Source organism: Bubalus bubalis, chromosome 11 (assembly GCF_019923935.1).
Source record: "Bubalus bubalis isolate 160015118507 breed Murrah chromosome 11, NDDB_SH_1, whole genome shotgun sequence".
Classification (NCBI taxonomy): domain Eukaryota; kingdom Metazoa; phylum Chordata; class Mammalia; order Artiodactyla; family Bovidae; genus Bubalus; species Bubalus bubalis.
This window is the reverse complement of record NC_059167.1, coordinates 92,434,570-92,459,207: the sequence shown is the minus strand read 5'-3', so window position 1 is coordinate 92,459,207 and position 24,638 is coordinate 92,434,570. Positions and strand designations below refer to the sequence as shown.

General features: G+C 40.5%; 1 protein-coding gene and 1 long non-coding RNA gene across 2 annotated transcripts in view; one reads left to right on the top strand and one right to left on the bottom strand.

Moving 5' to 3' along the window:
- Window positions 1-10,527, top strand: part of JMY (junction mediating and regulatory protein, p53 cofactor) — a 78,013-nt gene extending 67,486 nt beyond the window's left edge. The window contains exon 11 of the mRNA XM_006053969.4: window positions 5,238-10,527. The gene's annotated coding sequence lies outside the window, so the exon portion shown is untranslated. The remainder of the gene's footprint in view (window positions 1-5,237) is intronic.
- On the bottom strand, window positions 213-21,200 carry LOC123328239. The gene is made up of 2 exons (XR_006543050.2): window positions 17,340-21,200; window positions 213-1,244 (listed from the first exon to the last, which is right to left on the bottom strand). It is a non-coding gene; the product is annotated as an uncharacterized LOC123328239 (long non-coding RNA).
- Between the last annotated feature and the right edge of the window lie 3,438 nt (window positions 21,201-24,638).

The window sequence follows — 24,638 nt, the reverse complement described above, 5'->3', positions numbered from 1 at the left end:
ACATGCTATAAATCAAAAAGTATATTGAATTGGTATGACCAAAACTGAAAAGCTTGTACAGATATGAAATATGCACATATATTCTATTAATCATTATGTTCTCTTGATGGAATGTTTCTATGGTCTTCACTAAAAAGGGGGAAGTAGGTGAGGTAGAGGAATGAGAAACTTATCCATAGCACAGTTATTTTACAAATCCTGGTGCCAAATCCTAAGAATTACCAAGAGAGTTTATTAAAAATGCAGATTCATGGCCTTCATTCCCAAACATCCTGTCAGAGTAGAACTGATACATACGTAGTCATACATCTGGATTTTAAAGACTTACTCCAAAAAAAAAAAAACCCCCAAAAAACAGAAACTGTCATTAGTTCTTTAAAAAATATATTGATTAGATGTTGGAAGATACCATTTTGAATATGTCAGAATATTACTAAAAGCAGTTTTATCCTTTTGCGCTGTCAGAAAAATGTTCTGCTGCTTCACTCCCAACCCTGGCCCTCCCTACCAGCACCTGCCCCACTCAGCAGCTTGACAAAGGCATGAAACTCTGACAAGTGGCCGTGTGTAATCTGAGTGTGTTCTAACCAGCATTTGACAGCAACACTATCCTGCTATGGCCATGAGTCTTGGGACTGGTGGCATCCTTTTTTCCCTGTTAGGTGTGGAGGCCTTAATTATTAGTCATGTACTGTTTTTGGATCCCCAAATAATTTCAAGCTCTTTGTGCTTGTACGCTGTGCTTTGTAAAGGAATGCGAATGTGTCCATTCACTGTGTGAGTGTGTCTAGAGACTCAGATGTGCCTGATTGGGAACCATCCCCACACTGGGTGATTACAAATTGTGTCCCACTTCACAATGCTTGCTACCCATTCCCTTGTCCCCTTTAGCATGTAGCCTCTCAATAAGCTGCTAAACCTGTCCAGAAACTACCATGTTGGCACACTGATGACATAATCCCACAGCTAGAACTTCACATAAGCACGCATTTCACATATTCAAGTGGCTTGGATGTTATTTACAGCTTTGGGCTGCTAATTACCTTATATCAGGTGTTAAGAATATGTCCATAATGAATTTGTTGTTCAGCTGCTAAGTCATGTCCAACTCTTTTTGACTCCGTAGACTGCAGCACACCAGGCTCCTCTGTCCTCCACTGTCTCCCAGAGTTTGCTCAGATTCAGATCCATTGAGGCAGTGATGCTGTCTATTAGGCTGGTGCAAACATGATTGTGGCTTCAGACTAGAAATTTTAAATCATAACTAGGCTTAGACACATTATTAATCAAAATAGGAACCATTACAATCAATACATTTTTGGCAACGAGAAATAAGTTTGTTTATTCCTAAAGTGTAAAAATCCTTGCTTTGGGATTCGATGAACTCTTGGAAAGCATTTTCTGCTTCCTGCTGATTATGGGAGCCTTTCCCCGCAAAAAGTTGTTGAGATGCTTGAAGAAGTGGTAGTAGGTCCGCGAGAGGTCAGGTGAATATGGCGGGTGAGGCAAGGCTTTTTGTAGCCCAATCCGTTTAACTTCCGAAGTGTCGGTCGTGCGATGTGCAGCCAGGTGTTGTCGTGCAGAAGAATCGGGCCCTTTCTGTTGACCGCTGCTGGCTGCAGGTGTTGCAGTCTTCAGTGTATCTCGTCGATTTGCTGAGCACACTTCTCAGATGTACTGGTTTCAGTGGGATTCAGAAAGCTGTAGTGGATCAGACAGGCAGCAGACCACCAAATACATTTTTTGGTGCAAGTTTGACTTCACAAAGTGCTTTGGAGCGTCCTGGCAGTCTAACCACTGAGCTGGTTGTCACTATTTGTCATATAAAATCCACTTTCCTTTACACTCTCAATCCAACTGAGAAGTGGTTCGTTGTTATTGTGTAGAATAAGAGAAGATAATACTTCAAAATGTTTTTTGTTTTTTTGTCTTTTTTTTTTTTTGGTCAGCTCACAAGGCACCCACTTCTTGAGCTATTTCACCTCTTCAATTTGCTTCAAATGCCAAATGACTATAAAATGGTTAATGTTGAGTTCTTCAGCAACTTCTCATGCAGTTGTAAGAGGATCAGCTTCGATCCTCTCTGTAAAACTTGTTGAACCGCCACTGCACTGTGTGTTCGTTAGCAGTTCCTGGGCCAAAGGTGTTGATGTTGCAAGTTGTCTCCACTTCTTTATGACCCATTTTGAACTTGAATAAGAAAATCACTCGAATTTGCTTTTTGTCTAACATCATTTCCCTAGTTTAAAACAACAAGTAATGTCATTAGCAAAAAACATAAACTGAGAAATGTGCATTAAAATGATATATAACATAACCACATTAAAGAATGTACTCCAATACCAAATGGTAAACTTCAGCAGTGCAAAATTGCAATTACTTGTACACCAACCTAATAACCATCCTCATCCTTGTCGTCCCCTTGTCCTTCTGCCTTCAGTCCTTTCCCAGCATCAGGGTCTTTCCGAATGAGTCAGCTCTTTGCATCAGGTGGCCAAAGTATTGGTGCTTCAGCATCAGTCCTTCCAATGAATATTCAGGACTGATTTCCTTTAGGATTGACTGGTTTGATCTTGCAGTCCAAGGGACTCTCAAGAGTCTTCTCCAATACCACAATTTAAAAGCATCAGTTCTACAGCACTCAGGCTTCTTTATGGGCCAACTCTCACATCTGTATGACTACTGGAAAAACATAGCTTTGGCTATTACAGACCTTTGTCGTCAGAGTGATGTCGCTTTTTTTTTTTAATAGGCTGTCTAGCTTGTTAGCAATTTGAGCTCTGGTTTCTCTGCCTTTGTAAATCCAACTTGTACATCCGAAAGTTCTTGGTTCATGTCCTGTTGAAGCCTGGCTTGAAGGATTTTGAGCATTACCTTGCTAGCATGTGAAATGAGCACAGTTGTACAATAGTTTGAACATTCTTTGGCACTGCTCTTCTTTTAGGATTGGAATGAAAACTGACCTTTTGCAGCCTTGTGGCCACTGCTGAGCTTTCTAAATTTGCTGACATATTGAGAATGCAGCACTTCATCTTTTAGGATGTTAAATAGCTCAGCTGGAATTCCATCTCCACTAGCTTTGTGCGTAGTAATGCTTCCTAAGGCCCACTTGACTTCACCTCCAGGATGTCTGGCTCTAGGTGAGTGACCACGCCATCGTGGTTATCCAGGTCATGAAGCCATTTTGTTGAATAGTTCTTCTGTGTATTCTTGCACTTCTTAATCTCCTCTGCTTCTGCTAGGTCCTTACATTTCTGTCAATAGTGAATAATCCTTTGAAAGTTGCCTAGAATCTTCCTGTTTTGGTTGATTGTTCATGACTGACACATAGTATAATGTTGAGAGGGACAGTGAAATACTGCCAGAAAGTGCATGAGCTGGAACAGCTAAAGACTAAATGTATCCTGTGCCAGAAGCAAACTGTAGACTAGTTGTAATCCCTTCCAGTTGAGCAGCCATTGATAAAGGGCTATGTGTTACTGCCTGTGGGTGGTCTTAGTCATTTTTAAAGGCTCTGAATTTTTAGGTACTTTTCTACATGTGGCTAAAAGGCTGTAATTTGTATTTCCTATTAATTGGTTTCTTTTCCTGTAGATTTAAAATAATATAATTATGTACTTGTTTTTGAAGAACTAATTTCTTAAAACTTTATTAAGTAAAAACTTAAGGTCCTGGACATGCTTAGCTTCACCCTCCTCTAAAAGCTCATCTTAAATCTATCTAGCCATAGGTAATAGTATCCTTGAAAGGAATTTCTAAACATAAGGAAATATATGTATTTGAATAGATTTTTTATTATTTGTTTTGTTTCCTGTAGGGCCCTTCTTAAACTTAGGAAATGACTATAGCAATGTTGTCCAATAGAAATATGTGAGTCAGATTTAAAAAGTTAAAGATAATGGGCAAAATTGATTTTAGTAATATTTTACATGATATATTCAGTATAAAATTCCACAGTGTAGTTTTTTTCTTTTTTTTTTTTTTTTTGCATGGCATCTTTAATAATAGCACCATCTCAGTTTGGTTGCCAAGTATTCATTGGTTAAATTAAATTGCCATACCAAAACAACCACATTTTGCTTAATGGAAAAATATTTTATACAAGATTTTCATTTAAACCAAATTAAAATCATTTCTCAGTCATACTAGACACATTTCAAGTGCTCAAAAGCAAAGTGTCAGCTTTTATTTGACAAACAGGTCATATATATATTTCTCATGTGTCGTGCATCAGTGCATGAGTCTCAAACACAACTATTTGGAATTTTTAAAAGTGCTGCTGCTAAGTCGCTTCAGTCGTGTCTGACTCTGTGTACCCCAGAGACAGCAGCCTACCAGGCTCCCCTGTCCCTGGGATTCTCCAGGCAAGAACACTGGAGTGGGTTGCCATTTCCTTCTCCAGTGCATGAAAGTGAAAAGTCAAAGTGAAGTCGCTCAGTCGTGTCAGACTCTTCGCGCCCCCATGGACTGCAGCTTACCAGGCTCCTCCATCCATGGGATTTGCCAGGCAAGAGTACTGGAGTGGGTGCCACTGCTTTCTCCAAAAAGTCCTGCTAAAAGCATCCATTTAAAGACCAATACTAACTCTGTCTTCTAAATCTCATTTTGAAAACTCTCTCTGATGTACTTAAAGATGGCTTTTGATAGTTCTTATTATACTGTCAGTTTATGAAGTAAAGATGTTAAATTTTATTTTTCTTTTTTGTGTATAAGTTTTGACATAAAATGTTAAGAGTAAAAGGAAGAAAAGTGAAAGTGAACCTAATATACAGTCTTTAAAAAATACTCTTTCCCCAGCTTTATTGAGAGTAACTGGCATACATCACTGCGTAAGTTAAAGGTACACAGCATAATGGTTTGATTTATGTATAATGTGAAATGATTACCACAGTTAGTTTAGCTAACCTCCATCTTAAAAAGAAAAATATTCTCCTTGTGATAAGAACCCTTTTAACAACTTGCCTATACATTACAGCAGTGTTAACTATAGTAATCTTACGTGCAACCTTCTAACAGTGATTAAGATCTATTATTTTGTTTCTCATTTTTATTTGATGTTTTCTATACATCATCTGGTATAAATGGTCATTTATAATGGCCAAATGGTATAAAAAGGCCATTTAAAAGAAAAAACCCATCATTGTTCATGCTGGATTTTGCAAAGATACAAGGGAACATAATACACAATGTCTTTCGTAGGCCATTCTTTTTAATATACTGTATTACTCTGTACACAGGTAACTCAACGAAAAAACACCTACAGTTGAACATTGGCTCTTGAAAAATTGTAAACATTTGGTTCCACGATTGGATTCTGTTAGATCCAAAATGTATTGGCTCAGTGGTGTGAAAAAGGAAGCACAACGGGCAAGTTACCACTTTTCCAGTCATTCCAGTAGATGGTGGTTATGAGTTTTAGATGTGCAATGTTCCTGACTGCAACGAAGAAACGGCCTTCTGAAGATTCCTGTTTTTAAGCACCTTCCCCACCTGTCCACCCGTTTACATCCCTGTAGTGGCCAGTAAAGCTCGGGGTCGCTGTGAGTTGGAAGAAACACTGGGTTGACAGATCTACTGTGAGCTGTGTTGAGACTGCTTTAAAATCTATCGTTCAGTGCACTGAATAGTCACCTGCCCAAGATACAGAGCTTGTTCTGTATCAGCTTAAATAGTGTGACCCTCTGAAAAAGAAGTTAATTGTGATAGCTATAGGGTAGGAATTGGAAGAATCAGATGGAAATGCACTGACAATTCCCACATTATTCATCTCCAAGGGATTTTCATAAAGATGCTCAGCAACATCTGAAAAGATACACGACCATGGAGATACACCTATAACTGTGTTTACCACAACGTGATACATTTAACATGGCATATTTTTAGAAGCCCACACATGTAACAGTTTGTAAAGTTTCAAAGTAAAAATTTCCATGCTTTTAAATAGCTCTTCATAATTGTGAATTTATAATAGTTTGAATTTTATGTGCAGCTTTGTTTATGAGAAGCAATACTTTGTAATTTGATAATATTTCAAATAATTTTTAGCCTTTTCGTTTGAACTATTGCTTGATTACTGTAACTCAACATGACTTTCCTATTGAGAATCAAAAATTAGGATTCAATAGTAGGGATGCAGATCTTAAGTCCTTCTAACACAGACCATTAAAGTTTTTATTTTTATGTTCCACAGTGGTAGAAAAACATGCTCTACAAATATGCAGAAAGTAGACAGGCAGAAAAGCCTCTTTGACTGGCATTTCACTCTTCACATGCTCTGAGTTGAATTTCCGGAGACAGCCTTTGTTATTGTCAGTAAATTTTTAAACATATGTATGTAGCTCTAGGTGCCGATTTTGCTGTAATGGAGTCCTGAAGAATGCATGGAGCTGACATGGATTCTCAGCAGGACTGCTGTGGGCTTGAATGAAGGTAGATATGTTGGATCCCAGTTTACAGAACTCTGTAAGTGTGATTCTGTATAAGACAGGTCTTCACTGGTACATGAATGGCTAATGTACCAAAATGAACTTTGAGGCAATTCTCTGGCCTAGACCCAGAAAGCAGTCCTGGAGTAAAAGTCCTCCAATGTATCTGCGTTGGTGATCCTGAAGAAAAATTACGCTCACACCTTTGTCACTTGAAAATGCTATTTCTTTTAAGATAATTATGGAGATAATTTTCTGTCAACAGGTTATATTAAAAATCTGTTTAAATATTGAAAATATATTTATTGATGAGACTATGAGCATTGTCACAATATATTGGCTTTATTCTAGCATCATTCTCACACCTTGTCTGAGAATATTAGAAATACAGATTTAATATAGTTAACTCAGTCTCCTGATTACAGTAGAGGTGGGTTATAGATTTTTGTAACAAACCTTCAGCAATGCATTGAAACATGCCTTTTAACCTAATGATTGATTTGATTGATATATTTGAAAAAAAATATTTTAGCACATTTGCAAATCTTAAATCATGTATCAATTTTATGCCTTTGAATGCTTGTTCATATCATGTTTGGGGGGGGTTGTTTCATTTATTGACATTTAGAAAAATACAGAAGGATCTGGTGTCATATTAACAGCAGAAGCTCTGGAACTTTAATATGTCTAGAGGGAATTGCTACCCACTTAGTGTTACAGCTGGGGTTCCATCAAGAGGCAGTACTCCCTTTTAAAAGGGTCCTGTAACCTGTTTTCCTGAGCCATGCTGTAATAAATCTCTAGCAGATGATGCAGGGTGTTCAGATCCATGTGAATCCTTGAGGAATGAATCCATGGCTGTAAGCACAAGCCACCCCGGCACTCTGCGAAGGTTGTCCTCATACCTGAAGATAGGAGGTTAAAGCAGAATCTCACTAGCAGCCCCCAATGGCCATTCTCTGGTAACAACTTTCTCCAACACATCTGCTTCCCCTCCTCCAGATTCAGGTTCCTCCTTCCACAAAATTCCATGTTACTGGAGGTCATCAACCTTCGGAGTTCTCACAAATAATAAGAGTTTCAGATAACTGCAGTCCGTTTGTCCAATTGAATCCTCATGTTAATTAAAAATCAGTTTCAGAGCCCCCCAAAATTTATATCAATGTAAGTATGGTTTCCTTTTTATCTTTGCCCCTAAAAAAATGAACATCTCTGCCCTTAGTATTAAATTTGTATATATTTAGGTAGGACAGTGCTTATATATGATCATGTTTCCAGTTCCAAATTTGCCCATACTACTAATGTGGTTTATTTGACAGTTATATTGCTGTTAATATATCATTTCCATATCAAAAATCCCCAGACAGCTGCTTGCTTATACTGAATCAATGTATAAGTAAACTTACCAATCTAGTCTCAACTCAGTATACTTAAAATAGGGAAACAAGTAGGTGGTGACTTAGTTGTTTGGAGGTTAATGTTACTGCTCACTTGACTGTCAATTTTAAATATTTCTTTTACTAATACAACTAAAATTATGTACATAAAATCAACGAGGCCTGTATAGAAAAGGTATTCCTAATGATTTAAAACGCTAATGGTACTGTAGTGTAGCAGCAGTATGTGGAAGAAATATTTGGCTAAAGAAGAATTTTAAAAGATGAGAATTGCTCACTTAATGTATATTTTACAGGCTTAACTGAGTCAGTGAGCAGCATAAAAACAATCATTCTTTAGTTCTTCATTGTAGAACTGAGACATTTCTATAAAATGCACAGCTGTAACAGTTGATCAGGAGTAAGTATGGAGTGGTATTTCCACAGTGAAAAATATGGGGGCTTTTCTTATTATATGGACACACAGAAAATCTATTACTCTGTATAATGAGGGAGGGAAAAGAAGCCTTGTTTCTACAAAGCTGAAATATGTAGCAGTATTTGTTAACTCAAGGCATGACCTCTCTCTGTCATAAAATGTGTTCGATTTGAAAAGCATACTTTGGCCATAGCAGACACTAAGAATTAAAACTCTTATCAGTGGAACAAAAATGAATGGGCAGCACTTACTCTGTTTGAAATGGGACCAGTGTACAATTAATACATTCAAATTTATACATTCCCTAAGACTGTTTTTAAATTGCATTCATTGTGTATATAAGAAAAGCCTTTTCTTTCACTAAATACAAGGTTTTCTTTTTAAACCTTTGTAATTTTTTTTTTTAAGCCTCTATGACATCAACCTGTAAAGTGCTCATGGGTTACAGGCCTTATCAGGGAGTTGAAATTTATATACATAATACCAAATTATTCGTAAAAAGCCTTTTTGAACAGCTATAAAACGTTTAAAAACTGTGGCAGATGCAGTTATCACACATCCACTTGATAGTGAAAGCAGAAACCCAACAAGTTTTACCTAATTCTTGCACTGAATTTAAATAATATAAAGTTAAGTTAAATGTGCATTTTAAACAGAATTTATTTCTCATTTATTGGTTAGCATAGAACAATGCTTAGTGTTAGAGAGTTGATCACAAGATTGGTTTTAGAAGGAAGATGGTAAGAAAGCAGAAGCACCTTACTGGGGAGCATGTTGCATTCATTTAGTGCTGCTGAACAATTCAGTAGTGATTTCTGAACTTTGCTGCAAAGTGCTCTTTATTTAAAGCACATAAAAAGAGTCTCTGCTTAATTGCTTTGTAAAGTGAAGCAATGGTATATTTTATCCTATAAATATAGTCTAATTTAAAAGTTTTTCCTACAAAATGAGTTTATATTGCTGCCTAAACTATCATCTGTGTAAACAAAGGATTTTTAAAAAGGTGAGAGAGGGAGTCTGGATTGTGAGAGTGTGTGTGTGTGTGTGTGTGTTTAATGTTTGTTCATTGAATTATTTCAGAGATATGTTCATTCTAAAAATTTCTGTTTTACCCACAGTAAATGTACAGCTTGATAGTGGAGGGATTTAATTGACTGAATTCCAAATTCATAAGTGTCTCTCCCCCTCTCCAAACACATGAATCACACCACTGTAAGGTATATGTAGATAAAATACCTCTGAGGCTGATATATTAAATATATTATCAATGTTATACTGAATCTTAAAGCAGCTTGTTTTGAGAGTAAGGAGAAAGTTTGGGGTTTTCTGATCAGGTGTGACTAAGAGAGGCTCCAACTGGTGAGTTCAGGAAAGTCTCTGGAAAGTGATTTGAGATGTATAGAAAAGGTATGGGTGTTGGTTAAAGAGTTCAGTTTTAAAAAGGGAAGTTTTGTTTTTTAAACTTGCATGTTCTATGGTTAACTATCAAAAAGTTATTCTAGCTTTTCCCAATACTAATTATATTGGTTTTAAGAATTCTTCATAATCACAAGATGACATTATCCCTTCATTTGTGACCAAAGAAGGGTAGACAGTACAACCCATGCAGGTGACTTCCTACTTCCTCAACTTGGACAGGATCCCCACTGCGCCATTGAATTTCTTACTGTACTGTATGTCTTGCCAAGTGTGAAACCATAATATATAATTTATGAAGAACTGAAGGCTACCGATCCTTTTGCATGAATAAAAAGCCCATTTGGGCTCATGAAACTGACATGTCTTTTAGCCATTCCGGTTAAATGAAAATTTTAATGGCAAACCAGTTCACCACTTACTAGCTTTGTGCAATATTATAACGGCAGAGGCAGAACACTAGCACGTTGTGCTCGGCTTTTCAGGATGGCTTTAACACCATTACACTAAAATGGACACTGTACAAAACGTATTGTAAATGGCAGCTCTTGCAGATTTACAGTACTTAAATATGCTCAGTTAACATTCTAAAGTATTAAAAGTACAGAGAAAAAATAAGCATTTAGAGCAATACTACGAGATCTCTGATAATGTTCTGTTGCCTTTTGCTCTTTAGTGCAACTTCCTGCATTGTAATGACTGTATTGCTATGTTATTTCATGTTTTTTACACTCATGACTTCAGAGTTAAGTACTTGTACACCAAGTATTGCAATCACCTTTCTCTTCTTGTACATGCAACGTAACAACATACAGTTTTGGTGCTTAACAATATTCTTTTTTTCTTTAATAAAAGATATTTATTGAGTTAAGCTCATTTTGTTTGTTTAAAATTACAATGGTGGTATATAATGTCACTTCCTTTCTAGTAAGAAGGAGCAAGCTATACATTTGTTTTTACATGATGAACAGGGTTCAAACTCTCCACCTCTGTATCTCTGCCTCTTCCTGATCACTATTTGTAACAAAATACAGTTTAGGAATGTTTTTAGCTGTCAGTTTGTGATCATCTAAGTTGGGGATGAAATTAAAAGACGCTTACTCCTTGGAAGGAAAGTTATGACCAACCTAGATAGCATATTGAAAAGCAGAGACATTACTTTGCCAACAAAGGTCCGTCTAGTCAAGGCTATGGTTTTTCCAGTGGTCATGTATGGATGTGAGAGTTGGACTGTGAAGAAAGCTGAGCGCCGAAGAATTGATGCTCTTGAATTGTGGTGTTGGAGAAGACTCTTGAGAGTCCCTTGGACTGTAAGGAGATCCAACCAGTCCATTCTAAAGGAGATCAGCCCTGGGTGTTCTTTGGAAGGAATGATGCTAAAGCTGAAACTCCAATACTTTGGCCACCTCATGCGAAGAGTTGACTCAATGGAAAAGACTGAGGCTGGGAGGGATTGGGGGCAGGAGGAAAAGGGGACAACAGGATGAGATGGCTAGATGGCATCACTGACTTGATGGACGTGAGTTTGAGTGAACTCTGGGAGTTGGTGATGGACAAGGAGGCCTAGTGTGCTGTGATTCATGGGGTCGCAAAGAGTCGGACACGACTGAACGATTTAAATGAACTGAAGTTGGGGAAGATTGTTGTCTTCACATTTAGTAACAGGACTCTGAACTAGAACCTAGTAGGTTCCCTGAGCTGATGCTGCCTTGCTGCAGCCCTGACACAAGAGGCACGAGTGTAAATGGTCCTTCATTAATGGACTTGGGTCTCAGATTCCACCCAGGGCCTGAGTAAGGGCTCCAGTCCCTCTCTCTACCCCACATAGCTCAAGTCAGTTTCATCTCCTTGGATAATTGACTTTTTATAGATGGCTGTTTTTGTTCATTTTTAATCAGGGCTTGTCTCTGCTTGAGAAGATCCACATTCTTGTATTACATCCTTTTTTCCTTCCCTTCTCCCTTCCCCAAGCCCTCATTTATAAAATGATGGGCCAAGTAGAAAATGGCACTTTTTCCAGTCTCTAGGGTTAAGGAGCCATTTCTCCCAAGGAAGGACCTCACTCCTTTGTATTCCCTCCATAAATGTATACGAAATAGAGGGCTTTGATTAGTAGATGGTTTTTCTATGAGAGTTTAGAGAATGCAGTTAATAGAAGTGCTTTAGCCAAAATGATAGAATATCACATTCAGCCTCAAAGTGAATGGACTTAATTCTAAGTCTCAACACAGTATATGGCAGTCCATCCTTGTGAAAATCATGCTGTGTCTGGTTTGGAATGGGCTTACTGGGTGACCTACGTGGACAGCTGGAAACCTCTCCTGGAAATCTAGGCCCTATAGAATTCCTTAGTCCTTTGTAATGCTGTCGTTCATCCTGACCTTGCTGAGTTCTATAAACTGGTTGAAACTTCATTAATTCTTTGCTGCAGGAAGCTGTGTGGAAGAGGTTTAAAATTCTTTGATGCAAAACCACCAACATTCCATCACATTTTGACAGTTAGTGAAGTTTAATCATGTTTCCCAAACACTCTGTCCTTCTGCCAAGTGGATACTCTTTCCACAGACACCCACAACTTGGCTGCTCACCAGGAACTTAGTTCTTCCTCACTGCTAACATCTTCTCCTGATCTTAACTAATAATCTTGGAGGTTCACAAGAGCTCACCAGTTTTACATTCTCATTCTCCAAACTCCGCTATTTGTCAACTTCTTAACCTCTGACAGACGGCTGACCCCCCTCATTCTTCTGCAGTTCAGACAGGTCTATCTCTAGTCATGGTCACGTCCTCCTTTCCCTCATTCCTGCCTCTTCCACCTGCTCTTCCTGTTGCTATGGACAACTTCATCATCATCATGTACGCTCAGGCCAGGAAGCATTCTCCACCCTGTCATTCCAATGGCCAGGCCTTGCCTACTGCCTCCATGCTGGTTAAGAAAATCCTTTACCAATGCTGCAAGGTTTTCTGTAGGTCTCCTAAGCCTACCCCTAGTATCTACATTTTTATGCTCAGCTCATGCCTTTCCACCTGCACACATGTCTGAAATGTTCTTTTGGAAAGCAAATATGCAAAAGGAGGAACTACAGAATCTCATCTTCACAAGTCATTTGAGGCATAAGAAGGGGCTTTAGGTATTGTCTGGGGCGACAGCTACTCAGTGTCAGGGCTCCCTTTCCCCGCACCCCTCAGTGAGTCCCTACAGCACCTTCAACTTCCTCTCCACCCTCACCCTGTCAGGCGCCAGTGTGCTCAGCATTCAGTTCAGACTCTCTGAGAAGAGTACTTCATTTTAGGTTAAAACCAAGTCTGAGTCTCCCTGTGTCAAGATGCGCTAGAGAAACTCTTGATCGCTAAAAATTTTCAAGGATAAAAACAGAGTATCAAAGACATTAAGATGGGACTTCAAATAAAGTCAGTCCAGAAAAAAACCATTAAGTTCAAACCTCTTGAAAGGCAACTTATTTTAAGACATAAATGAGTTATAGAGCAGATTCCTTTGAAGTGCTTTGAGGGCTAATATGCTGTGTGGATTTAGGAACTTCACTACCTGGAATGTAGCTCCCACGAGGAGCATCCTGGGGACACATACATGGTCATATATAAAACTAGACCACTGTATGTCTCACTTTCCATGAGGTCTCCAAGCTGTAGACGCTTTGGTGCTGACTCAGCCTCAGCAACTTACCTGTCCTCACGTGCTGCTACAGCTAGAAAATTCCCGGTGACTGCAGCCAGTTTGAGTTGTTTCAATCCTGAGTAAATGTCTTAGTCTATTTATATGGTCATCTGGAGCCCTTTTATATTGAAATAATATTTCAAAGTTCTTTTATCAAGTCATTGCAAGTCTATAATACTGGTTTTTGAGGAAACGCCTTAAGCAATTAAACCTACTGCCCAATTTCTGTCAGAATAGTTTATTATCAAGAACAATTAAAAAGTTATTTATCCCCAAAGGGCACTGAACTTCTTCCACCAATGGATGTTTTGTGTAATCGAAGATGATAAATTTGCAAACTACAAAGAAATATTGTTTGTAACCATTTTCCAATGGAGAGAAAATGAAGTCTAGCAGGAATCAATTGTACAGTTATTCCTGAAACTTCTTATGAAAGATTTAGAATAAGAAGCCTTCCTCTGAATTTTTTTGTAGATATTCTATAGTGTGTAAGTATATATTTAAGCTAGAATAATAAATTAACATTATTGACTTGGGGGAGGACTAAGATGAGGGAAAGTAGCCAACATGGGCGTTTCACGATACAATCATATTCAAAATTACATTATGCAAAAGCCACAGTATGGTTCTACTGGAAGCAGTCCAGTTGGCAACAACAGCCCATAAATGTTTTAGGCCAAGATTATCTTTTTCATGCTTTAAAGACCCAAAGCTCTGGAATCTTCTTTAAGTGAATGTTGAAGAGTTCCAGTGGGTCAAATCTCAATTTAAAAATTCTTTGGTCTCACTTATAGGCCACTTTGTGACCCATTTCTTTTCAAAAATAGGATGGCCTGCCCCTACAAGTGTGTGGGTCAGTGCCAAGTTTGTGAAGCAGAAGTTTAACTCTTCCAACAGCCATAAGAAGATGCAACAGTAATTTCACTGTGATGCAGCACTTGCTAAAAGGTTTTTCCATTTCAGTTATGAATTTCAAAGAGATTCTAAGCTTTGGTGTCACATTAAGGTGAATCATCAGAAGGTAACGCCTAGAGTATTACCTCCCCAACTCCAGCAGTGCTTCCACTGCACTATATATAAGCACGTTGATCTTATGCTTTGGTTTTCACAGATGGTTGAGATGAAGCAATGAGTAAGTATTGCTAGACTTTATTCATTGTCTTAGTACTTTCTCTATCTTCTTATTCTCACCTTTCCTTATGGTTCTAAATGACATTTGTGTCAATGATTCCCAATTTTATCTGTCCTGTATACCTCTTCTCGGGCTTCCCTGGTTGCTCAGCTGTAAAGAATCCACCTGCAATGCAGGAGATTCGGGTTTGATCCTTGGGTCGGGAAGATCCCCTGTAGAAGGGAATGGCAACCCACTCCAGTATTCTTGCTTGGGAAGTCCCATGGACAGGAGCCTGGTGGGCTACAGTCCAGAGGGTTGTGAGAGTCGGACACGACCAGTGCCTAAACCACGACTACCACCACATCTCTTCTCAAAATACTAGATCTGCATGTATTCAACTGCCCAGTGATCTCTTGACTTGGATGCTTCATACATTTCAAATATAACATGTCCAAAATGGTTCCTGTGACCCCCACTCTTGTTAAAACCTGGACCCAACTTGTAGGGAAAGAGCAAATTAGCCAAGATGGCGTGGTCAGGCTTTCTTGCCCCGTGTTTTGTAAGTAATGATTATGTAACAGCTGAGCTCACACACAGCACTGCGCGTGTGTATCACAGGGGCTCACTTCGTGATGGCTGCTTTGTGCCGTAGGCCTGTACGAGCTCACCTAAAAAGCAGCGGCATTCCTGCTGCCTCATGGCTGTGTCCGCTGGCTCAGCCACGAGAAGCGAGGAGAGCGCGAGCCTGCTGCCGTGGCTGCTGTGCCAGCCAGGAGAGAAGCAGCGCCTCTGCAGCTCCCGCGGCTCCTTGAGTTTTCCTGCAGCCTCTTGGCTCGCGCCTTGCCTCCCCTGGGTTCAGAGAACACTGTGCACCAGATACAGCAAGACAACTGGTGGCACGAACAGGATCAGCTGTACACAAGTCTTGCCAGCTCTACCTTTTTGTGTTTTTACACTTCATCCAGTTCTGCGATCCAGAACCTGTAGGTACTCTTGCTGCCTTTCTCACCTTCAGCCTCCTTATCCAATGAGTCCTGGCCACCCTGACTCTGGCATTCACCCACTGCGTTCTCTGTCCCTGACCCCACTGGTCGAGACCACACCCCTCTCTCAACCAGGCTACTCCTTCCAACTTGTTCTCCACCCAGAAGTGCTGAGGACATGTGTCTCCACTGTATCAAACCCTCTAGTTCCTTCCATTGGACTTAGAATAAAACCTCAACTCTCCTTCCTATGGACACAAGGCCGAATGTGATTCAGTCCTTCCTATCAGCCTCGTGACTTACTCAGCTCCAGCACTGTGTATCACTGTTCATCACCTTGGGGCCGATGCCCAAACTCTCCTCTGCCTAGGATGTTCCTTGTTTTAGTAAGGCCAACTTCTTTATGTCCCTCAAAATTCATATGTCCTGATTTACAGTATGTGTCCATTTTTGAAGACCTTAAAAATAAGGTCTTTAAGGTGGGCCTTATTCCACTGTGACAGGTATCTTTATGAAGTGAGGAAATTTAGACATAGACACATATAGAGGGAACTTGATGTGAAGGGATGTGAGGAAGAGATGGTCCCTCTTTGACCCAGTTGAAATGTGTGTATCCTTGAATCAGGGGACACGTGCAAGGATGTTTATAGAATGCATTGTTCCTAATAGCCAAGAACCCAAATGTTCATCAGCTGATGAATGGACAGACTGATACACCCCTAAAATGTAGTATGGTTATACGATGGAGTACTGTAGAGGAAAAATGAAGGTAGCTTCACAGAACAGTTTGGACGAATCTCACTGACAAAAAGTTGAGCTAAAAGCAACACTATCTAGTATATGATTCCAATCAAAAGTTTTTTTAAAAATAAGCAACACCATAGTGTCTAGGATGTTATTCAGGTGGTAAAACAATAACCCAAAAAACAAAGGCGACTGGCACAAAGGTCATGAGAGCTGTGCATGTGGGGGAGAGGAGAGCTCCATGGCTAGAAAGGAGCACAAGGGCTGCTGGGGGGCTAAGCTTTTATTTTCGACCAGGGCAGTGGTGAGGTGGGGTTTGCTTTATAATAATTCAATAAGCTGTGCATTTATGTTTTGTATTTTTCTGATTATGTATTACATTTCCAATAAAGGTTTTTTAAAAAACCCTAGCGTAGAGTTCTTTTATTAGAATTCTAGAAATTGCTTTTAGAATTCAGTTGCCAAAAACTTCTCTCTGCAAAATAATTTGCATGCTTGTTCTACAAAACAATGAGAACTATATAATCCAACATTTCACTTTTTTCCATTAGTTGACAGGAAATCAGAGCCAAATTTAGTATTCCAATGGAAAAACCAGTTTATCTCAGACTTCTTATCTACACAGCTTCTTTTAATTGGCTTTTCCTTTAATTTAATCTCTCTAGGTATTTTAATATTGTAAGGTTCCTCTGGGGAAGTAGGTGGGAAAAATCTTTTGAAACTTCATCAAAAAGAAGAAAAAGATTTTGCAACAGAGCATAGCATCATGGTTAAGAGCAAGGATTCCTGAGATACTTGCTAGATGTGTGAATCTGGACAGATTACATTCTGTGCTTCCATTTGTTCATCTCCAAAACAGAGACAATAATGATGTGAACTTCATGTGCTTGTTGTACGGGTTAAATGAGTGCAGAGAAGAATGCTTGACATATATGCATGTTAGCTATTATTATTTGGAATATCTGATACAAAAACACTTCACAAAGAACTACAAAGATTTGAGTAGTTTAGAAGCAAGGACATCTGAGATCAGAACAGATGCTCCTGGATAATCTGAGAAAGCAGCCATAACCATACACATTTCCTTCCTCCAGAGAACATAACTTCACTTATATGACACAAAATGTTATATAACAGGCAACATTTTAAATTAACAAAATCCTTACCTTCATGTTTACGCTTTGTAATGCAGCTGAAAAAGTCAGAATTTCTATTTTCCAACTTTCTGTGGAAAGGCAGACCTAAAGAATCAAAATTTAATCCAAAATTATAAAGAAGGCCAACATACTTCTAGTTAAATATGGTGGCTTGAAATGTGTTTTTTGATACTCCTAAAGCCCTAACATGACAGTTCCAAAGGAGTAAACAAAAGAGGAGAAAGTTATGGACAAGGAAAGTCAGTAAGGGCTTGAGAGATGTACGGAAGGTAAATGACTTCAGCGGGTGGAGGACGCTGACCTGGACGTGTGCGGGGAGACGCTGGGGGCCCGGCAGCACCCGACAGGCCAGCATCACTGGGAGGCACTGTGCAATCTGAAAGGTATGGATGAAGTGTAAGGTGACAAGGGGGAGCATGGTGGGAGTCTCAAATAGCCCTCCTACCTCTGAGGCCCTCCTCCCCCACAGCAAGAGTCTAGAGGCTCATCCCCTGGATAAACTGAGCCAGAGAAGATGTGGTCTCAAATAGCAGGTCCAAGAGGAGGGCAGAGGTAATGCTGAGCACTGAAGGAGGCAGTTACAACCTACCTTCAGAACTACAAAGCCTCTGGCTGCCTTCTTCAACCTGGTCCTGAGACAGCCCTCAGCTAGGCATCTACACCCACCCTCCCCAGCGGAGTCTGGAAGATCCCTTTCTGGAGAAACAGAATCGCCCCAGGAAAAAGACCAGCACGTGGTGATATTTGGGTGTGAGGAAAGATGGAGATTTATCAAATGACCAAAGCTGGCCTCCCACCCAGTCAACCTAGCCCCAAAGCCACCAGTCCACCAGCTGCAGCCTCCCTGTCCCTTTAGAGCTGCCAGGATCTGCCTATAGAATGTGAACAGACGGCTTTGAGTCACGGACATTTTCAGAATGTCTCCACACAATGGACAGAGACCACAACAAACAACGTTACTCAGAAAACAGAATTTAGGAAGTAGGAGGAAAATTTTTAATTAATTTTGCCAGAAAAAATAAGGCAAAATACCGCATCCATGAAACAAGAATGTGTTGCAATAGAAAGGAATCATCTGAGAACAAGAAATGACAGAAAAACTATGATAGGAGACATTACAAAAGCAATACCAGGTTTAAAAGAGAGGCAAGGAACTCTCAGAGCTGAATAAATAGAGAGGGAGATAGAAAAGTTAGAGGATTAATTCCAAGGGGTTGCAAAGGGTCAGACACAACTTAGCACCTGAACAACAATATCTGATTAATGCTAGAGCAGAGACGTGAAGGGGAGAAAATTACTAAAGAAACTTACAAGAAACTTACGGTTTTGTCTGCCACAATTTAACTGGGTTTTTCTTTCATATGCAATAGAATGATTCTCAGATGGTCCTCCAAGGAACATTCCAGGAAGACAAGGACCCAGAAATACTCCACGGGGTGAATGCTGTGGAGATTACCGGCTATCGTGGAGGGAGCACTTTTTGCAGAGCTGTGGGAATAGAAGCCACAGTGGAGAAATCTGAAGGACAAACAAAAAACTAGGCAATGGAGATAATTCATGAGCCCACAATTCTTTCACAGGTTTTTCAATGAGAAGGGGAGAAAGCAACTGATAGTTCTAAGGATTAAGGGTAGATGTTTATTTTTATTTTTTGGCTGCACCAAGTGGCTTGTGGGTAGTTCCCCCATCAGATTTTGAACCCCGGGCCATGGCAGTGAAACTGTCAAGTCCTAAACACTCGGGGGGAGAGGGTATATTTTAAGGTGAGAGAGACTAGGGTATGAAAAGAGTAAAAGTGACTTGAAATGCCAATTGTATTCTTGCCTGTTCAGGTAAGTACAAGCCTACCTTTACAATTAATAAATCAATGGAAAATGGAGAAGAAAATTAATTCTCTACTTCACCTTTGACTTCAATGATGGGAGTGATTTAAATTCGAGGGAAGAGCAAACTTTTTTGTTTTTTTTCTCAAGTATCCATCTCAGTTCTCCATGATTGTATATAGATTATATATGATCTATAATCTATTGTATATGATGTATTCTCGTCATTGATGATGTTCAGCTGCTCAGTCGTGTCTCACTCCTTGCGACTCCCTGGACTGCATGCAGCGTGCTGGGCTTCCCTGTCAATGGTCATTAATGAACTTTTCTAGAGAAAGTTCCAAGTCTTCTCCCACAGTTTTTCAGTGACTTCTTGCGTCACTATTACACGGGTTTGATTAGTCCACATTCAAGGTCAGTGCTCGTGCTGTCCACTCGCTCAACAAGTAATTTAACCCTTCAGCGTGCTGACAACATGCCCTGTGGATGCACAGGTGTCTGCAATGTGTTACAGCGCTCAGAGGAGGGGCTGGCTGGGCACAGCGCTATGCCCGCCTCCCCCTGCCCCCCTGCCACCACCCTAACCCTCCCACCACCCACACAAAATTTGTTCGCTGCAGCCAGGGTACACATGGCCCTCAGGACGAGACAAAGGGACCCAGAAAACGATACCATGAGGAAAGGTGGGGCCCCCGCCACTGCCAACAGTTCCAGAAAGTGCTGTTGCCTGGTGATCCAGGAGCCCCCCGCCCCAGAAGTGGGGGCCACTGATGTTGCTTCTTCAGCTTCTAACAATCCAAAGGCTTCCTGTGGAAGTTACCGTCCTACTCATTCTACCAAACTCTACAATTGACCTTCTGGGGAATCTACGTGAAGAGCATGTTACCAGCACACCAGGCAATCACAGGGCCAAGGCCCCTGCGAAATCACACAGCTCATCTCCCCGAACCAGCAGCGGCATCCCAGGTGCCGTCCGGGTGCCACTGGGAAGCAGTGTGACAACCCCTGAGGGGTCTCAGCCCCGTGAAACCCCGCTCCTGTCCAGGCACCAAGAGGTCAGGTGTGACAGGAGGCGGCTGGGGACGTTGCTGAGACCTGGGCCTGCCAAACTCTAGTTTGGAAATTAAAGCCATGTTAGACTGAGTGTTCGTGAAGCTTCCGGAAAAAGCCTAATTTACTCCCTTGGCCATGACTGCTTCACTGGAAGAACCTTTAATCAAGAATCTGCTGTGATAAATGTTCTCTGTATGAAGTATCTGCTGTTTCAGTAACCATCAATGGGAAATATATGAACAGTAAAGGGAGGAGTAATGAGCAAGAAGTCTTTCCCAGTCACAGAAACTGCTTCTACCCAAGAAATAATTTCTGTTCTATTTTTTCAAATGCCAATAAGAATGGAAATGTAACATGGTCCTTTCCACCATGGAACAGGCTTTTGTTATTGCGGCCAAGCTCCACAATAATCCTAAATGCCTCGCATTCATTCCCATGCTGAGGTTTGATCCTTACGTTTCCTCACAGTAGGCCACAGCTGAGAATTTGTGGTTTTTCTCTCAGCTGGAATCCAACAATTTTACAGCTTTCATTAAAATAAAAAAAAAAAAAGTGCAACAGGCTAATTAAGCTTAGACTTAGGATCTGGCTAGAGATTTGGGGCTTCATTTTTTTTCAGTAAGTGATAAGCCAGTGCATTAAAGTGGAGAGACTCCTGGAGAGCAGTGATTTTTAGTCCTGCTTGTGCTGTGTGTGCTTGGACCAGTCCCTTACCCTCTCTGGGCCTCAGCTTCCTCCTCTGGGAATTTGGACAGACTCTCTGAAGTTCCTTCCAAGTCTCACATCTTGTGATGCTGTAAGTGGTCCCAACTAAAACTGGCCACTCCATGTAGCCTATAAAGAAGGTGCCCTACAGCTTTCTGTTTTCCGAGTGCTAAGTCACTTCAGCAGTGTCCAATTCTTTGTGACCCCATGGACTGTAGCCCACCAGGCTCCCCTGTTCATGGGAGTCTCCAAGCAAGAATACTGGAGTGCGTTGCCATGCCATTCTCCAGGGGATCTTCCTGACCCAGGGATTGAACCCACAGCTCTTACATCTCCTGCATTGGCAGGTGGGTTCCTTGCCACTCTAGCACTACCTGGGAATGCCCTCTTAGTTTCTGAATGTACATTCAAAATATAGAAAGGAAACAATGTACGAGACAGCAAAAGAGACACTGATGTATAGAATAGTCTTATGGACTCTGTGGGAGAGGGAGAGGGTAGGAAGATTTGGGAGAATGGCATTGAAACATGTAAAATATCATGTATGAAATGAGTTGCCAGTCCAGGTTCCATGCACGATACTGGATGCTTGGGGCTGGTGCACTGGGACGACCCAGAGGGATGGTATGGGGAGGGAGGAGGGAGGAGGGTGCAGGATGGGGAACACATGTATACCTGTGGCGGATTCATTTTGATATTTGGCAAAACTAATACAATTATGTAAAGTTTAAAAATAAAATTTAAAAAAAATCCTAAAAAATAAAAAAATAAAAATAAATAAATAAATAAATAAAAAGAAAAAGGAAAAAAAAAAAAAAATATATATATAGAAAGGAATCCACCCCTAAGTAGACACACACCACCTTGGACAGAGTAAAGGAAGAAATCGGTGTTAAGAAGCGTGACTTGCTAAAAAGACAAAAAGCGGTTCCCCACCATGTACTTGCCTTGCGGAACCAGCTGGTTCTCAGGACTCCGGAGGGCTGCAGAAGGGCAAGGAATAAGCAGAGCTCAACGGCCCTGCACACCCGGCATCGCTCCCAAGGCAGTTCTTTGCTTCGGGCTTTACCTGAAAACAGAAGATAAATTCTTTTCCTATAAATTCACATATACTGCTTGGAAACTAAAGGGCTTTCCAGAACGTTTAAGAACATTTTGGGTTCATTGACCCTTTTTTGACGATATGGCCATGTAAAACGAACCTGCTGCCCATTATGTGTTTTAAGTCTCAGGTTGAACAGTCAAGAGCTTACAAAACAATTTTCCCTGATAACTTTGAGAAACAGTTTACGTAAGTTGTAGTCATTTAACGGAGAAGGAAATGGCAACCCACTCCAGTGTTCTTGCCTAGAGGATCCTGTGGACAGAGGAGCCTGGTGGGCTGCCGTCTATGGGGTCGCACAGAGTCGGACACGACTGAAGCGACTCAGCAGCAGCAGCAGCAGTCATTTAAAGTGTACATTTTGATTAATGTTGACAGTTGCATCCGCCTGTGAAACTACAGAACAACACTTCCTTCCACGGTCCACAAGCAACCACTGACCTCCCTCTGTAACAGCAATGGATTCGTTTGCGTTCTTCAGAATATACAGTATGTAATCTTGTGTCTGGCTTCTTTGATTCAGCTTAATACATGTTACCACATGCACCAGTTTGTTCCTTTTCATTGCTCGATAATAATTCATTGTATGGATAGACAACTCTTCATTTATTCATTTACCTTTTAATGGGCATTGGGTTGTTTCCAGCTTGGGGTTATTGGGAATAAAGCTGCTGATACAACACTGTTCTGTGGACATGTTTTTATTTCTCTTGAGTAAGCAGCTAGGAGTAGAATGGCTGGGTCATATGGTAGGTGTGTGTTTCAAAAGGTCTTAAGTTTTTGAGACAATAAAAATGATTTGCAGGCCATCTTTGCCCTTAGATAGTAGAAACTTGAGAGTTTTCTTCAAGGCAATGATTCTTAACCTTTTCCTTCCCTGGATGTATTGAATATTCTAAAGATGGAAGAAGAGGTTGGAAGAAGTTATAGACCATTTTCCTCTTTTGCAAGGGAGGAAACGGGAGCCTGGGGAGGTGAAGGGTCAATAGAATCGCAAGGACTGCTAAAACTTTTGGCAGGCCCTGTGTGTGTGAATAACACTGAAGGGCAAACACAAGTGTGTGGAATTGTTCACGGATGGAAATGTCATGAAAAACTGCACAGTCCTAAGACCTGGCTCATACTTTCAGAGTGAAACGATCCAGCCATCATTTACACTGGATGATATATCTTCTCTACCTAGAATCTGGTGGAAAAAAATCATTTTTAGCATTAGCTTCTCACCAAACCCCAGAAGCCCCTGAGACTTAACAGACGTGCAGAGATCCCTTCTCTCAGGCCAGCACTGCCCACTAAAGGACTGGGCCCTCGAGTGCAGCAGATCAATGCCACTCTGGGCACAGTCTCACACCTTCACCAGATGCAAAACCACTAGTAATGAATTCACTCAAGAGGAATCCAGTGTTGAAATATTTGTTCCTTTTTTCATTCTCGTTTGCAATAAAAATGGAATTAAACCATTAATTGACCACAGCTCTTTCTTAATCCAAAACATAAGGCTAACAAAATTCTAATGAACAAAAATCAATTTATGTGCGCTTTCTGTTGTCAATACTATGCATAATTCTTGAAGGGATATTTATAAGTCATCTTTAGCAGTAACAATGAATCTTACTTTAGACAGGATGCCACTGGATGCATGACATTTTAAGTACTGTAATCAGGTAGGTCAGAAAATATGTATTTAATAGAAAAAACATGTCATACGTAAGTACTTGACCAAAACCCAACAACAAATAAAATTACTTTCATTCCTCTCAGAACAAAAAAATACTTTGAGAATATGTGATATGAAAAGAGTACATTTGTCAAGTCTTGCTTGGGATGACTATTTTTCGCAACATAAAAAGTGAAAAGAACTGGAATGAAATTAGAAAATTCTTTGACCCAAATAATAGAGAGGAGGAAGTAACAGCTTATTGAAAAACTGTCTCAATTCACATTTACAAATTCTCAAAGGGAGCCTGGGTTCTGCAAAGAGAGCAGAAGCCCCCATCATCATGCAGTTGCTTTCAGAGCCCGAAGATGAAGTTGAATCTCAAAAGCATTTTTGAGCTTTCCATGCTGCAGATTTTCAAGGAATCCTACCTATTCTTGCTCTGAAGAGCTGCTGCCAGCTCCAAGTCTGCAACAAACCCTACCTAGGGTTTAGACAGGGTGGAACGAAAATCTTCATTTAAAATCTGTGGACTCCAGTCAGGCTCAAGTGGAAGGAGTTCTTTACTAGTGACTACATCTGGGGAAAGGCTAAGGAGGCTCTCTAGGTGGTGGAAGGGTTATGTCATCACCTGTGTTACCAATGACCTCCTCATTTGACCTGAACACCAGCAACCCTGGGACTCTTTCCAGAGGAAAAAGGAGGCAGAAACAGGAATGCTCTGTAGCATGAGTGCCAAGTTTCCAGAAGCCCCAAGGTCTGGTTTTCCAAAAACCTGTCCCTGAGGCTCCTCTGAGTCGACAGGAATTAATCTATCCTGGCTCGAGTGGGAAGCTGTATTTGGAGAGCTGTTCAATCATTGAATGCAAATTTCCTCACATGTATTTCCCCCATTGTGTATAAAGATCTCAGGAATCAAGGCATTAGATGGGAGGTGTGAGCACTGCATGGATTCTTAGCTTTGCTTT